The following is an 11,130-nucleotide window of genomic DNA, read 5'->3' on the forward strand; positions in this document are numbered from 1 at the left end:
GTAGGGCGGTTGCACATCGTCTGGGGTGAGTTCCGGAATGAGGGCTGCGGTGCGTACTGGTGGAGGTTTCAAAGCTGCTTCACGAGCTGCGTTATCTGCCTTCTGGTTGCCCCTAGTGACCATGTCCCGGCCTCTCCCATGGCCTTTGCAGTGCATCACGGCAATCTCTTCGGGACCCCATACTGCTTCCAGTAACGTCTCAACTTCTGGACATTAGCCTTGCATCCAGCTGCCAATTGCAGGGCAATGCCTTTTGCTGTTGGACTTCGCCTCAGAGCACAAACAACTCTTGGAGACTTTGGCTTTCTTAGAGCTCTTGGAACGGCTTGCCTGGCTTGCACCCCCACTTCTGGGTGCTCTGCTGCCTGAGGAACAACTGGTAACTGCCTTCCTCTTCCCAGCTCTCAGCCTCTCTCCAGCCCACAGTCCATCACACAGATTTATTGAAGCGTAGAAACAGCGTCCCAAAACAGCCTCAGCCCCCTCTGGGCTTGGTACTTTTTCTGGGCATCCTCTAGCCCCCTCTGGGCTTTCTGGGCGTCCCACAGCCCCTTCTGGGCTTCCAGCCCCCTCTGGTCTGGCTGCCACTGTGGCCTGACATGCTGTCTTCAGTGCCTGCCACGAGACCCAGGGCTTCCTCCCTTGGAGTATTGGCAACAGCCAAGAATCAACGCTGGCCCTTAAAATGGCTAGGACCCTTTGGTCTCTCTAGAGCAGTGTTTCCCAACCACTGTTCCGCGGCACACTAGTGTGCCGCGAGATGTTGCCTGGTGTGCCGCGGGAAAAATTAAAAAATTCGAAAGATTTTCTTTTTAAAGTCAAATTTTCGATTGGGGCGCCGTCACTAGATGACCCCTGGGGTTCCCTCCCTCCCTCCCGCTCTGCGCCTCCCTCCTCCTCCTCCTCCTCCGGGGAGGCCCTTCCTGGCTCTCGGCCAAGGCTTGGCGGCTGCCACTCACTCGCTCGCTCGCCCACCCGTCCCTCCATCCCTGCACACGGCCTCTCCCCCTCCGTCCCCGGCGCGGGGGCTGCCGGGATCCGTAGTCCCCTCGCCCTTGGGCTCCGCGCCCGCGCGGGGTGCGCAAACTACGTTTCCCAACATGGCCTGGCGGGCCGGGCGTTTTGTTTGAAGCGCTCTTCTCCCGGCCATGGAATGAGTGCAGCGGCGGTGGCCGGGCGGGCAGGGGCTTTTCCGCGCAGACCCCGCGAAGCCTGCCTGCGCCCCCGCGGAGATCGGGTGGCAGGATGGAGCCCGGGGATCCCCGCGGAGGCGGGGCGGCGGCGGCGGAAGCTGCCCCCAGGTAGGGCTGCGTCGGGGTTTTTTTATTTTTGCAATGCTGCATCCGCGCCAGAGGGGACGCATCAGACCGCGGGGAGACCCCTTGGCGGGCGTGCAAGGCAATGCATGCATGCAGGCGTTGCATGGAGTGCAGTGCAATGCAATGGCAACGCGGCGCCCTGCATGCATGCATGCAACTTCCACCGGCGCTCCGGACTTGGCAGGTGAGGGGGGTCCCCAGTGTTATCCTCGCAACAACAGCCCTGCGAGGTGGGTCAGGCGAGTGGCCCAAGGGAGCACCCAGGGATTGTCCTGGCCAGGTGGGGTGATTTGAACCCTGCTCTCTGCCCGGTCTTCGTCCTCATTTAGCCCCCACATGTGCATGACTGTGCATGACTGAGGTTTCTCCCCCTCGTCTTGGCTATGGTGTGAGTCTGTGCTGTTAATTAATGGGGTTCTGCCTTCGGAGAAGATGAGCCAGCCCTCAAGGAGGTGATTATGTAATTTGCTAGCAATTCATGTCCCTCCCGGCGTGACGCTGCGCGCTGACGTCACGGGGCTGTAATGGTGGTGTGCCTCGAGATTTTTTTCATGAAACAAGTGTGCCTTTGCCCAAAAAAGGTTGGGAAACACTGTTCTAGGAGATCCATTCTCACTGAAGCACCTCCCACAATCCTTACATCTAAATGGTTTCTCCCCTGTATGAGTTCGTTGATGTATTGTAAGAGCTCCCCACTCAGTGAAACGCACCCCACAATCCTTACATTTAAATGGTTTCTCCCTGGTGTGAATTCACTGATGTATGGTAAGTTGTCCATTTACATTGAAGCTCTTCCCACACTCCATACATTTAAACGGTTTCTCCCCTGTATGAACTCATTGATGTACAATAAGCTTTCCCCTATCCCTGAAGCTCTTTTCAAACTCCATGCATTTAAAGGGTTTATCCCCTGCGTTAGTTTGTAGATGTTTGCTAAGTTGTTCATTCACACTGAAGTATTTTCCAGATGGCCCCTCAAAATTCTGATTGTCTTTGTCCAGGACACCTGGTTGAAAGTGGGAAAGAAAGAAAATATTGTTAGGTATTCAAGGAAGTGATCAAGAGAACTTAAGATGGAGCAAGACCAATCATCACCTTCTCTTAACACCTCTTGTATTCATTCCTCTCCTATGTACCTTGGTTTAAGAACACCTTAGTTTATGAACAACGTGAAATAAGAATGCTGCAAACCCAGGAGGTGTTTTGGTTTGTGAATTTTGCCTTGGAAGCAGAACATGTTCTGCTTCCTGTTGAGTGTGTTCCATTTGTAAATTGAGTCCCCCGCTGCTAATCAGAGGCTTCCTGTTGAGTCTGTCGGCTGTTGAGTCCCGAGAACCCACACAACACAGAGGTGATATTTGGAGCTTTTGTTTTTGCATTATTATTATTTTTGTCTTTTTATGTGTGGCTTTTTCATTTTTTTGACTGTGACTTGTTCTTAGTTCTATGGGACTGACTTGTGACTGTGGCTTGTGACTTTGTTTTCGTGACTCTGGCATGTTACTTCATTTTTGTGACTTGTTTTTGTGACTGTGTGGAACCCAGTCTCCTAAGTGGAATAAACTCTCCTAAGTGGAATAATTAAAGCAAAAGTGTTATAGAAGTCAAATGTGACTGTAAAAATATTCAAAACTACTATATTCATCTTTTGAAGCCAAGACAGAGAAGTATCTGTTGCCACCTGTACATATTTTTGTGGATTTTGCATAGTTATTTTGGAAATTGTACCAAGTCTGTATGACAATATCAGCGCATGAAAAGTGAGGAATTGCCAAAATTAATAGTTTTGCTACAAGCTATAACCCCATCCGCTCACTGTCTCACACACAGCGTTGACACACCAAGCCTATAGTGTTGCCAATCCTTGGTCCGCATCTACATATTCTCCACCATGGGCCTAGCCAAGAGGACCAGTCAAACAAACAAACAAACAAACAAACAAACAAACAAACAAACACATACATACATGCATGCCTCCCCTAACATAAATTTGGCAAGCTCACACACTTTGCCTGTAATACGGGCTATCCTTGGCCTGCATATGCACAGCCCTGTGTGTAGAACCTCCAGCCACGGGTATTGCCTATCCTGAACACGGGTCCTTAGCTCTTGAAGCATCCCAGACTGGGAATGCATTTATTATCTTTGGGTGCTGATAGATTGCATCTCAGCTTGTAACTCACTCTGACATTGCCCACCCCCGCCCCCAAATTCGAGAGATCACTTATATATAAATTGGAAAGGAATTCCATGACAACATTCGCCCATATTTCTAGATTGATGCAACATCTTTCTCTGACTCTATCTCACTGGTTCGAGGGTTGTGCTGAAAATGCCAAGATCACAAGTTCGATCTCCATATGGGACAACTCTGAAGATGCTTGAACTCAGGCCGAAAGGGAGAAACATGCTAAGAGGAAGAAGGCACTTTTGGCAAACCCTCACCGTGATCAATTCCTGTTTGGAAACCTCTGTCCCCACTGTGGAAGGATGTGTGGATCCAGAACTGGCCTCCACAGTCACTTACGGACTCATTGGTAAGACCATGTTCATGGAAAACCATCTTCCTCGCCAATGAAGAAAACTGAAGGCCACAGTGGCTCCCCTACAGGTATTAATCAACGGTCTAACCTCCAGAATGAAAGCTCTGGAGAACAAGAACCAAATGCAAGAATAATAGAGCAATACCGGGAGGAGAAAGCACTTGTGAATAAGAAATTGCATGAACTGGTAAATCACCTGGAAACAGAAAGCACAGAAATGAGAATCAAACAAGTGGACCTCAAAAGATCGCAATAGACGTGGCAACATTCGCTTCTGCAACTTTCCTGAAAAAGCAGAGGAGAAAAGCCCAGCAGACCTAATTGTATGCTGGCTGAAAAATACAATCCCAAACCTGACACTTGAGGTAGACGACCTGGAGAGGGCTCACAGAGCCCTAAAACCTATGCCAAAACCCAGCGCCCCTCCAAGAGACATCATTGTGTGCTTCTCATGCTGCAAAAAGAAGGAAGAGGTATGGAACAACCTCAGAAATTCAACCAACCTTCAATATGAAGAAACCCCCATATTAGCCTTACAGGATTTATCTCAGGATATCCTAAATTGGAGAAAAAGCCTACGCCTGTGCACCCAGCGTCTCCAACAAGCAGGGATCAAGTACCAATGGTACCTACACCCTTCCACCTCATTGTAACAACCAACACAGCACAACAAACAGCCACCAACATACCTGAAGCCCTGTAACTACTGCAACTCAACCTTCCACCGGAATGGCAACCAACAAACCCACCAAGTGACAGCCACAACCATGACGAAACAACAGGAAACAATTGGACAACAGTAAAGAAGAAAATATAGACTCTTGAGAGTCCCATGGACTGCAAGAAGATCAAACCTCTCCATTCTGAAGGAAATCAGCCCTGAGTGCTCACTGGAAGGACAGATCGTGAAGCTGAGGCTCCAATACTTTGGCCACCTCATGAGAAGAGAAGACTTCCTGGAAAAGACCCTGATGTTGGGAAAGATGGAGGGCACAAGGAGAAGGGGACGACAGAGGACGAGATGGTTGGATGGTGTTCTTGAAGCTACTAGCATGAGTTTGATCAAACTGCGGGAGGTAGTGGAGGACAGGAGTGCCTGGCGTGCTCTGGTCCATGGGGTCACGAAGAGTCGGACACGACTAAACGACTAAACAACAACAACAACAACAACAACAAAGAAGAAAAAGAAACAGAAGCGGCATGACAATGCAAACCAATACAGTCAAGCACCACACACAGAATCATCCCGCCAGCCTTAGGACACAAGAAACCAGACTAAGAGTAACCAAACCAATTCATCACAGATGGACAACCTTACAACAACCCCAGCTGAATGAAGCAACCGGGGAAAAACACAAACTGAAGGACTGGTGATTCTCCCCCCTCCTTTCCCCTCCTCTCTCCTCTTCCCCCGACCATAGTTAACACCATCAACATCCCCCCAGCAGCCCACCTCCACAGAAATCCCCACCCCAACACCAGTCCAGATGACCTCAAACCACATTCCCCATCACCCAACAACCCATAACCTACACCTTCAGCATCCCCCTACCCCATACTAAGGAAAAACAACTCCTCCAACCTGAACAACACAACCCACAAACAGGCTAAAATCTGATACCCAACCAGCACAATGGTGGCGCCAGAGCGTACCAACACCCACATCCCCACCCCAACATACAGTGGTGCCTCGCAAGACGAAATTAATTCGTTCCGCAAGTCTCTTCGTCTTGCGGTTTTTTTGTCTTGCGATGCACGGTTTCCCATAGGAATGCATGGAAAATCAATTAATGCGTTCCTAGGGAAACCGCCTTCAGACCAGGTCCGGGGACAGTCTGTCCCCGGACCTCTTCTGAAGGCTGGGGGGGGGGATAAGGGCTTTTCTTCCCACCCCCAGCATTTTTAAAAACCCCGGGACAGCGGAGGACTTCTCCGCTGTCCGGGCAATCTTAAAATGCTGGCGGGCGGCATTTTAAAATCACCCCGGGACAGCGGAGGACTTCTCCGCTGTCCGGGGCGATTTAAAAGCCCCTGGGAAGGCAGGCAGGGGGGACAAAGACTTTTGCCCCCCGCCAGCCTTCAGAAGGTGTTCCCACCCCCCCACCCCGCCCCGCTTCGGAGCACCGTTCCGAAGCGGGGCGGTGGGGGAAGGTGTTCCCACCCCCCGCCCCGCTTCGGAGCACCGTTCCAAAGCGGGGCGGTGGGGGAAGGTGTTCCCACCCCCCCGCCCCGCTTCTTTCCCCGCTGCTTTCCCCGGAGTGCTTTTAAACGCAGGCGGCTGGGAAGGAATCCCTTGGCCCCCCGCCGGACTTAAAAAGAGCTTCGGGAAGTCCCGCGGGGGGCCAAGGGATTCCCTCCCAGCCGCCCGCATTTAAAAGCACTCTGGGCAAAGCAGCGAAGTGCGCTGCTTTCCCCGGAGTGCTTTTAAACGCAGGCGGCTGGGAAGGAATCCCTTGGCCCCCCGCCGGACTTAAAAAGAGCTTCGGGAAGTCCCGCGGGGGGCCAAGGGATTCCCTCCCAGCCGCCCGCATTTAAAAGCACTCTGGGCAAAGCAGCGAAGTGCGCTGCTTTGCCCAGAGTGCTTTTAAAAGCGGGCGGCTGGGAAGGAATCCCTTGGACCCCCGCCGGACTTCAAAAGAGCTTCGGGAAGTCCCGCGGGGGGCCAAGGGATTCCCTCCCAGCCGCCCGCATTTAAAAGCACTCTGGGCAAAGCAGCGAAGTGCGCTGCTTTCCCCGGAGTGCTTTTAAACGCAGGCGGCTGGGAAGGAATCCCTTGGCCCCCCGCCGGACTTAAAAAGAGCTTCGGGAAGTCCCGCGGGGGGCCAAGGGATTCCCTCCCAGCCGCCCGCATTTAAAAGCACTCTGGGCAAAGCAGCGAAGTGCGCTGCTTTGCCCAGAGTGCTTTTAAAAGCGGGCGGCTGGGAAGGAATCCCTTGGACCCCCGCCGGACTTCAAAAGAGCTTCGGGAAGTCCCACGGGGGGCCAAGGGATTCCCTCACCGCCGCCCGCATTTAAAAGCACTCCGGGGAAAGCAGCGAAGTGCGCTGCTTTCCCCGGAGTGCTTTTAAACGCAGGCGGCGGTGAGGGAATCCCTTGCCCCCCCCGCCGGACTTCAAAAGAGCTTCGGGAAGTCCCGCGGGGGCCAAGGGATTCCCTCCCAGCCGCCCGCATTTAAAAGCACTCCGGGGAAAGCAGCGAAGTGCGCTGCTTTCCCCGAGCGCTTCTAAATGCGCTGCGCTTCCCCGCTGTCCCAGAGATTTCCCTATGGGCTTTCGTCTTGCGAAGCAAGCCCATAGGGAAATTCGTTTTGCGAAGCGCCCCCAAAACGGAAAACCCTTTCGTCTAGCGGGTTTTCCGTCTTGCGAGGCGTTCGTCTTGCGGGGCACCACTGTACCAACAATGTTGCTAATAACATTGGCAACATTGCTTATGAACCCTATACCCGACATTGGCGTCACAAAGATGCTTCACACCATCTCGCTGATCACCCCCTATTGCAAATGACGGGGGGATGGCCTGTCCCTGAACATGGCCTTCCACACTAGCTGAGACCTAGGACCAACTGGCTAAATGCCAGATGGCCCAAAATACCCCAAACAAACACCTATATGACTACATATAGGAAATTCTCTACAACCTACCCCCTACTCTTTAATCCAAATGTAACTCTAATCCCACTAGTCCCCCACCCACTACACTCTAGGTCAGTGCAACCCCATTGGTTCGTTAAACAACAGGAAGTGAGAGACACAGGACAACCCGGATGGGCTGGCAGGGAATTGCCCCACATAATAGATAAGCAAGATGGCTAACGTAAAAGCAATTACATTAAATGTGACGGGGTTGGGAAACCCCATCAAAAGAAAATGCATCACTTCATACATAAATACCATGAAACCACACATCACCTTCCTACAAGAAATACACAACCCACCCAAAAGGAGCAAACTCCTGAAGGACCCTCGCTTCAGTCAACAATGGGTTGCACCTGACTCAGGGGAGGCCTGCAGAGTAGCTATAATACTCAGTAGAGACCTGAACTTCAACGCCACACAGTCCTAAAGGACAAAAGAGGCAGATTCATTTTTGCTAAAGGGACACTAGATGGCAAAATTAAACTGACAATCGGCTCCATATATGCCCCAAACTCAAAACAACTAGGATTCTTCCAGAAGACACTAAACAAGTTCCTCTCCTTCTCTGGGGAAGCAATCCTAGGAGGTGACCTCAACCTAAATATGAAAGGCATATCCCTGAAAAACATTCACCTTACAACCCCATGGGCAACCTTCTTCCGAAGGAAACCCCCAACAACTAGGGACTCTTACAAATTACTAAAAATGTTTTAAAAATGGGGTCTCTATGACATTTGGGGTGAGCAAAACCCGGGAGACACCAGCCATGCATTCCAATCCGGACGCCATGGTACAGTGTCCAGTCTGGACAGCATTCTGCTCACGCAGGGTCTCATCAAACTACAAACAGGATCCAAAAAACTCCAAGACAATAATGACCACTTACACCACAAAGAACTCATAACCCACCTACTTTCAGCAGCCAGAAACATCATAAGCAGACACTGGAGAGACCTGTCAGGAGTAAGCATGGACCAATGGTACCAAATAGTATGGGAAACAGCCTTACTAGAAAAATAAACCAATAAACTGAAACTGACACGGGGACAAACAGAAGAAGACGCCATCACCCCAGTATGGCTCCCCTTTATCACACACACAGCCCAACAAGACAATGACAAAAGTCCACCAACAGCATACAAATCAATATGGCTAACCTGATCCAAAACACCCACCCACCCCACTCACCCATGAAAACAAAGACCACCACAGCCAACCACAAATGAACAACCACACCCTAGGCCAACCCCAACCTCTCTCACCACCAAAGGGACACAGGTGAACAGCAGAGAACCCGCACAAGCAACGCTGACACCAAACCCTACATATAGTAAGTAAAATAGAAACATTGCAACCCAATCCCCCATCTCCACCCCACCTCTTTCTCCCTTTTATTGCTATGATCTATCCGTCTTGAGTGGCCCTGCACAGCATAGTTTTTATTTTTATTTTAAAAAATTTTTTATTAACAATTTCAACATAACAAATCATCAAAACAAATCATCTTCGTTATTCCCCCCCCCCTTTTCCCTCTTCCCCCAAGACTTCCCTCAGTTCCTCTCTCTGACTTCTCAACTCATGTTATTCTCTGCATATTACAACCCCACCCTAGGCCAACCCCAACCTCTCTCACCACCAAAGAAACACAAGTGAACAGCAGAGAACCCGCACAAGCAACGCTGACACCAAACCCTACATATTTTAAGTAAAATAGAAACATTGCAACCCAATCCCCCATCTCCACCCCACCTCTTTCTCCCTTTTATTCCTAATGTCTCAATAAATGAAACCGATTTGTAAAAATGTTACATGTGGGGGGGGGGGAATACGAGACATTGTACATACTTTTGTAAATCAAGAAAATCTTTAATAAAAATACATTTTTTAAAAAATTCTCTGGTTGGTCTCTGTTATTTTCTCCTACCGAAAGAGAACCTACAAAAGGACTCTATGGGCTCTTAGATACCCCATAGGGGAAAACGAGCAGTTTTTTTCTTATAACATTGGCCCAACGGAGGAGGCCTCTCCATTGGGACATGCCAGACAAGTGGCCTTGGGGGATCTGCCAGGTTCTGCGCCAGGACAGGCAAAGAGGGCGAGGAGGGCAAGGCCCTCTCTGTCTCTGAGGCCAAAGGAGAATAACAATAATAAGGGCTTTTATCCCCTCCAAAGTGGAGGGTTCCCTCAGGGGAGTTTGACCTCCGGACCAGTTTCCTTTGCTTCCCCAGACTCCCCTTCTTGGTCCCTCAGGATCCCAGGAGCCCTTTCTGGATGGCCCTTGCTTGCCACCCAAACGGGCTAAGACATCTGTTCCTCCTCAGGCGGTAGTTCAACAGAAGTCGCTTCCCCTCCAGATCCCTGTGGGTTTCAAGGGGCCACTGGAGCCCAGTGGGGGGACTCTGGGGAACTGCCTGAACTGGGGTCCTCCCAGTCCAGCCCAGACAAGAGAAAGAACTCTCAGAAGAGGAAGCCATTTTGGAGAGGAACCGAACTTGGCTGTTCTGTGCTGAGGGTCTGCTGCCTTTCTGAAAAGGCTTCCTGGGAACTGCCATGGCCAGAGGAGGAGACAGGCCCCCCACCCTGAATCCCCCGCAGGGCCATTGGGAGCAACCAAAGCCATGGCTCAGCCTGCCTCAGTTTCCTTCCCCCAAGCCTTGGAGGAACCTTGGGGTGAGGAATGAGGAACCCCAAATGGAACTTAGGCTCCTGGCAAATGGGGAAAGGAACATGATATGGCACTTTCCAGATGAGCCGAGGAATCGCCTCCAAGGTCCAGGGATTGATCCACCCTGGCTTCCTCCTCGGAGGTCCCTTTAGAAGGAGAAGGGGTCCCAGGTCTCCATGGGGGAAATTGCCCTTGAGGCCTTCGAGGTCAATGCTTTTGCCTTTCAGGCTCCAGCCTCCTTCTCCAGGGTGTTTATGTCAGCTGTAGAGATGGGATCACATGCAGACATTTCCAGGTTTACTAAGGATCCCTTGAAAAAGATGGGCTCTGCTTCGGCATGTTGTGTCCTCCCCCGCCCCCAACCATCTGTAAACAGAACTGTAAACACTAAGAAAAACTTATGTTTTAAAATGTATTGCTGATTCATTTTTTTGAATGTTTTAAATTGTTTCTACCAATAATGATATTCAATCTCATTATAAATCACTTTCAATTTTTATTTTTTTAAATCCTGTCATGTAGAAATTCAAAAAGAGGTTCCCAGACTGGAGGTTATCCACACAGAAACCCAAAAGAAAAGGAGGAAATCTGCAAGTAGAAAGATAGGCCTTTACTGAAATACAAATGTTCCTGCAAAGAACCACATCCGATAAAATGCTTTTTAAAATAAACTTCCAAATTGAACATCATTCCTTTTCTTTAATTAAAATATTTTATTAACATATAGAACACATACATTTACATAGTACATATGCACAATACCTTATTTTCCTAACATAAAGCATACCTACATTACTCTGTATTATGCCTACCTATACTATACATACCAACACATCTACCCCACACAAACACCCACAAAGTGACTTGACTTCCAGCCGTTCTTGTTACACTACTTTCTTTTTCCAACTGCCTTAAACACATTTCATTATTTCTTTAATCTCTTCTTCTATCTTAACTTTACTCTCCTT

General features: G+C 50.0%; 1 protein-coding gene across 1 annotated transcript in view; it reads left to right on the forward strand.

The window, feature by feature from the left end:
* LOC308580862 (uncharacterized protein) overlaps positions 1-11,130 on the forward strand; it is a 194,933-nt gene that overhangs the window by 70,481 nt on the left and 113,322 nt on the right. The window lies entirely within an intron of this gene.

The sequence above is a fragment of the Podarcis bocagei genome, assembly GCF_964188305.1.
Source record: "Podarcis bocagei genome assembly, chromosome: 2".
Taxonomy (NCBI): Eukaryota; Metazoa; Chordata; class Lepidosauria; order Squamata; family Lacertidae; genus Podarcis; species Podarcis bocagei.